Genomic DNA, 6,000 nt, shown 5'->3' on the forward strand with positions numbered 1-6,000 from the left:
GCTGGGATTACAGGCTTGAGCCACCGCGCCCGGCCGCTCATTTCTTTTTTCATTAAAACCAAATGTACATTAACAGCCTAATTATATGATAAACTGTGTCAGGCACAATCACTGGCCCCAGGGAGCACATGGCCAACAGAGAGGCACATTATGCTGCGGTATTCCTCGTGCTCTGACAAGGAGAAGCCCCTGGTACAGTGGAGTGGAGCCCAGAGGAATAACTTCCCTCCCTCCCTCTCTCTCTCTCTCTTTCTCTCTTTCTCTCTTTCTCTCTCTCTCTTTCTTTCTTTCTTTCTTTCTTCCGAGTCTTGCTCTGTCGCCCAAGCTGGAGTGCAGTGGCGTCATCTCAGCTCACTGCAACCTCCGCCTCCCGGGTTCAAGTGATTCTCCTGTCTTGCCCTCCCGAGTAGCTGGGACTACAGGTGCATGCCACCACACCCAGCCAATGTTTTTAATTTTTAGTAGAGATAGGGTTTCACTATGTTAGCCAGGATGGTCTCTATCTACTGACCTCGTGATCTGCCCGCCTTGGCCTCTCAAAGTGCTGGGATTACAGGCGTGAGCCACCGCGCCCGGCTGAATAACTTCTTTTTTCGTTTCTTCACTGTGGTAAAATATACATGCAATTTGCCATTTCACCTATTTTGGGAGGTAAGGGGGCTTCCAGTAAAAGCTGGAAAATCTACTAGACAAATTCTAAACCAGCTGTAACACCCTTTTTTTGTTTGTTTTTGAGACAATCTTGCTCTGTTGCCCAGGCTGGAGTGCAGTGGTGCAATCTCGGCTTACTGCAACCTCCACATCCTGGGCTCAAGCAATTCTCCTGCCTCAGCCTCCCAAGTAGCTGGGAGTACCGGTGCACATCACCAATGCCCAGCTAATTTTGTATTTTTAGTAGAGACGGGGTTTCACCATATTGGCCAGGCTGGTTGCGAACTCCTGACCTCATGTGATCTGCCTGCCTCAGCCTCTCAAGGTGCTATTACAGGCATGAGCTACTGCGCCTGGTCAGCATCCATTTTTAAATGTACAATTGAGTGGCATTAAATACATTCACAATGTTGTAGAACCATCACCACTAATCATCTCTAGACCTTTTTTGTCACGCTAAACGGAAACTCTGTACCCATTAAGCAGTAACTCCCCCTTCCCTGCTGTCCCCCGCCCTTGGTCACCTCTATTCAACTTTCTTTCTTTATGAATTTGGCTAATTTAGGTACTTCATATAAGAGAAATTGTATTTGTCTTTTTTCGTTTTTGTTTTTTTGAGATGGAGTTTCACTCTTGTTGCCCAGGCTGGAGTGCAGTGACGAAATCTGGGCTTACTGCAACCTTTGCCTCCCGGGTTCAAGTGATTCTGCTGCCTCGACCTCTCACGTAGCTGGGATTACAGGCACCCACCACCGTGCCTGGCTAATTTAAAAAATTATTTTAGTAGAGAGTGGTTTCATCATGTTGAACAGGCTGGTCTCGAACTCCCAGCCTCAGGTGATCCACCCGCCTCGACCTCCCAAAGTGCTGGGATTACAGGCGTGAGCCATGTGCCCGGCCTGTGTCCTTTTTTTTTTTTTTTTTCAAAACACCATTTTCCTCTCTTTTTCACAGGCTCCAGCCTAGAGTCAGGTGTTGGGTTAAATTATCTTGTCTCTTCAGCCTCTGTTCATTTGGAACATTTTCATGCCCTTTTTGTGCTTTTTTTTTTTTTTTTTTTGGCATTGACACTTTAGAAGCACACAATCCCATCTCCCCACTTTTAAAAATACAACATTTATCCTTTGGGTTTATCTGAAATTCTCTTGTGATTGGACTGAAGTCATGCCCTTTTGCCAGGAAGACCACATATGTGACTGGGATTTTTTTCTTTGTACAGCGTTCCTTTTTTCCACAGTTATTTTGCTTCCCAAGATCAGAGGGTGAGCTTCTACTTCATAGAATCAGGTTGTAGCAGAGTTGAAGAAAGTCTCAGAGGACATGAATTCAACCTTCTGTTTTGTTGGGGGCAGAGGGTGGAGGCGACAGGCAAGGGAGAGATGTCATGTGACCTGCCCAAGACCCACACTGGGCATGTGCTTGGCACAGTATAGGCTTTCAAGGAATGTCCTCATTCAACTTAGTTAATGACATGTCAAAAGCCAGAACCCAAGTTCCTTGATGCCTACATTCAAGCTCTCTCCCCTAAAACCTGCTGCCTCCTGTGAGACAATTCTTTGACTATTGCAATCCTTCACCCTCGCCATTCTTTGCCGATGCACACACACGCACCGTTGGCTGCTCCAGCCCGCTAGGATCACTCTCCCTTCTTCTTCCACTCAGGAAGCTTGTGTGGTTTTTCATGAGTGAAAGTGATGTTATTAAAAGGCTAACTTTGATTACTCTCTAATTTAGCTAAAAGAGTAGGTGGTTTGCAGACGTGAGAACTTTATGTTATCAGCAGCAAGTCACTTGCCCCACCTCGGCAGCCGATGGCAACACTGTTAGGACACGGCCAGTAGCACTATGCCTGGAACCCCCTCTGTCTAACTCTAAGGGACTCCCAGGTGCCTATTCTGAGTTCTAGTCATTCAGGTCATCTTTCTGGGTTGGAACAAAGAACTGTCCCCAAGCACCAGAGTTGAAAGTGACTCTTGTTTTAGGGCCTGTGGAAGAGACTGCAAACAATCAAAATCAAAGTTGCGATTCTGGCAATTCCTCCACAGTTACAGAACTGCAGCCAGGTATACACTGCCTGCTACACTTCACCCCACAGCTCCCCTGGTGGGTGCCCAAGGGCCTTGCCAATGGAATGGGAGTTAAGGTGATAATCCCAACTACTTAGCCAGGTCCTGTTTCCTCTTCCACCAGGCGGAATTGCTAGACTTGGGGCACCCCAGCTTCTACCATGCAGACCCCCATAGTGCCCTTGGGGACACTGGAGCAGTGACAGGGAAGGAACCCACGTCTAGAATGGAAGATCAGTGCCACCCTCCAACCTGGACGGCTTACCACGCAGCTGTTACTTTAGAGAGAAGATTCTGTAGTTTTAAGCCACTGTATCTTGGAATAACTTGTCACAGCAGTTTAGCTTGACTTTGACTAATGCAGGGCCTAATGTTCTGAGGGTGAAGAATCTGGACTAACGTACCCACGGAAGGAACTGGGCAGACCTGACAGGGCACATGTACCTCTTCCTAGAGGTGCTCAGGAGACAGTGCTCCTCTTTGGACTTTCTCATTCATTCTGAGGTTTGGATCACAGGTAGAGTAGAGTCTTATTTTCAGTGGGGATAGGCAGATGAAGCCTTTTAAAAATACTGATAAAATACACATAACATAAAATAAAATTTACCGCTTTAACTTATTTTATTTTATTTTATCTTTTCTTTGAGCCAGGTCTCACTTTGTCACCCAGGCTGGAGTGCCGTGGTGTGATCATGGCTCACTGCAGCCTCGACCGCCCGGTGTCAAGCAATCTTCCCACTTCAGCCTCCCAAGCAGCTGGACTACAGATACAAGCCACAACACGCCTCACTAGTTTTTATATTTTTTTTGTAGAGATGGGGTTTCGCTATGTTGCCCAGGCTGGTCTCAAACTCCTGGCCTCAAGTGATCTGCCCACCTCAGCCTCCCAAAGTGTCGGGATTACAGGCATGAGCCACTGTTCCCGGCTCACTTTAATATTTTATTTTATTTTTCTATTTTATTATTTTATTTTATTTTATTCTATTTTATTTTATTTTATTTTATTCTATTTTATTTTATTTTATTCTATTTTATTCTATTTTATTTTATTTTATTCTATTTTATTTTATTTTATTCTATTTTATTCTATTCTATTCTATTCTATTTATTTTATTTTATTTTATTTATGTATTTATTGAGACGGAGTTTTGCTTTTGTCGCCCAGGCTGGAGTGCAATTGCGCTATCGCGACTCACTGCAACCTCTGCCTCCTGGGTTCAAGCGATTCTCCTTCCTCAGCCTCTCGAGTAGCTGGGATTACAGTCTTATGCCACCATGCCTAGCTAATTTTGTATTTTTTTAGTAGAGACAGGGGTTTGCCATGTTGGTCAGGCTGGTCTCAAACTCCTGACTTCAGGTAATCCACTTGCCTTAGCCTCCCAAAGTGCTGGGATTACAGGTGTGAGCCACCATACCTGGCCTTTAACCATTTTTAAGTGTACAGTTCAGTGGCATTAAATACACTCACATCATTGTGCAATCTTCATTCCAGAGCTGAAACTCTATCCCCATTAAATGCCAACTCCTCATTCCCCCTTCCCCTGCCCCCTGGCAACTGTCATCCTACTTTCTATCTGTATAAATTGGACTACTCTAGACGTCTCATGTAAGTAGAATCCTACGGTACTGTCCTTTTGTGAGTGATTGATTTTACTCAGTGTAACGTCTTCAAGGTCCATTCACGCTGTGGCATGTGTCAATTTCCTTCTTAAAGCTTAGTCACATTCCATCGTATGAGTAGACCTCATTTTGTTTATCCTTCCGTCTGTTAGTGGACACCTGGATTGTTTCCACCTTTTGGCTATTGTGAATAGATGGGGGCTTCTACTGTGGGGGTTTCCTCTGCTTACTGGGTGCATTAGCCGTGGTGGTTGACGGATACCTTATGGGACTTTTCCTTGATAGGGAGTGGGCAGGAGAAGACGCCGAGGCTGAAAGTCAAAGAGGGGAGATGAGTGAGGTGGGGATGGGGGAAACTATTACCGAATGTTCACCATATGCCATGCTCCACATATTTACATCTGTGAACCTGTTAAAACTGCTTTTGTTAATCAACAAAAAGTTATAGTGCTGAAAAGTCTTATTCCTGAAAAAGCACAGACTGTTATAAACTGTGCTATTTGTGATAAATAGAGTGAGAATGGAACATCCTTCTTTTGTCTGAAGGACCTGAGTCATCTTAACACTGAGAAGCTGCCTTGATTTCCAAGCCAGGGCTTTCTGGACACAACATTGCACATTTGTCTTAACTTCATCATTTCCAGGGAAAGAGGAACCTCCATCCACTTCGTAGCCCAGGTCTGACCGTAATTCCTTTATACAGAGTTGTGTTTTGCTCTAAGCCTATTAAAACACTGCTTTACGGTGGCTCAAGCCTGTAATCCTAGCACTTTGGGAGGCCGAAATGGGCGGATCACGAGGTCAGGAGATCGAGACCATCCTGGCTAACACGGTGAAACCCTGTCTCTACTAAAAACTACAAAAAACTAGCCGGGCGAGGTGGTGGGCGCCTGTAGTCCCAGCTACTCGGGAGGCTGAGGCAGGAGAATGGCATAAACCCGGGAGGCGGAGCTTGCAGTGAGCTGAGATCTGGCCACTGCACTCCAGCCTGGGCGGCAGAGCGAGACTCCGTCTCAAAACAAACAAACAAACAAACAAACAAACAAACAAACAAAAAAACACTGCTTTATTTAAATCTTACCTACATCCTTCCCTTCTCCAGCACCCTGTGGTAATCCTGTTGGCTGGCTTGGTTAGAGTTGCCTCATAGGTCCTCTGGGTGCCCTCTCTTGTCACAGTGATCTGAGAAGCCCACCTTTGCTGGTCTGCAGGTTTGCCCTGGTGGCCTCTATTAGATGGAGCCACCACGTGTTGGTGGCTTTAATCCTCACAGCAGCCCTGCAGTTAGACATGACTAGTCTCATTTTACCTAGGGAGACACTGAAGTCCAGAGGCGTTCTTGGCATGGTGAAGTGGCCTCGTTGTCTGGGGTAATACCCGTGGTTCGTTGTCTCGTGGTCATGGAGATTAAAGACGTGGACCCACAAAGAATGAGGTTAAGAGCGGAAGTTTAATAGGTGAAAGAGAGAGAACAGCTCTCTGTTATAGAGAGGGGTCCCAGAAAAATGGGTTGTTGATCTGTGGTTAAATGTGGGTGTTTAATAGATGAGTTGGTGGGGAGGCAGTGTCTGATCTACAGAGGGCATGAAAAATTGATTAGGACCAGGTGTGCCATTTGTATAGGGCGTACATTTCTGGCAACCCCCACCCCAGTATTTTATTA

At 45.7% G+C, this 6,000-nt stretch overlaps 1 non-coding gene across 1 annotated transcript; it reads right to left on the minus strand.

Annotated features, from left to right (window-relative positions):
• Positions 1 to 655: 655 nt before the first annotated feature.
• LOC111532389 lies at positions 656 to 716 on the minus strand. The gene has a single exon (XR_002728530.1). It is a non-coding gene; the product is annotated as a U7 small nuclear RNA (small nuclear RNA).
• Positions 717 to 6,000: the final 5,284 nt, after the last annotated feature.

The sequence above is a fragment of the Piliocolobus tephrosceles genome, chromosome 15, assembly GCF_002776525.5.
Source record: "Piliocolobus tephrosceles isolate RC106 chromosome 15, ASM277652v3, whole genome shotgun sequence".
Classification (NCBI taxonomy): Eukaryota; Metazoa; Chordata; class Mammalia; order Primates; family Cercopithecidae; genus Piliocolobus; species Piliocolobus tephrosceles.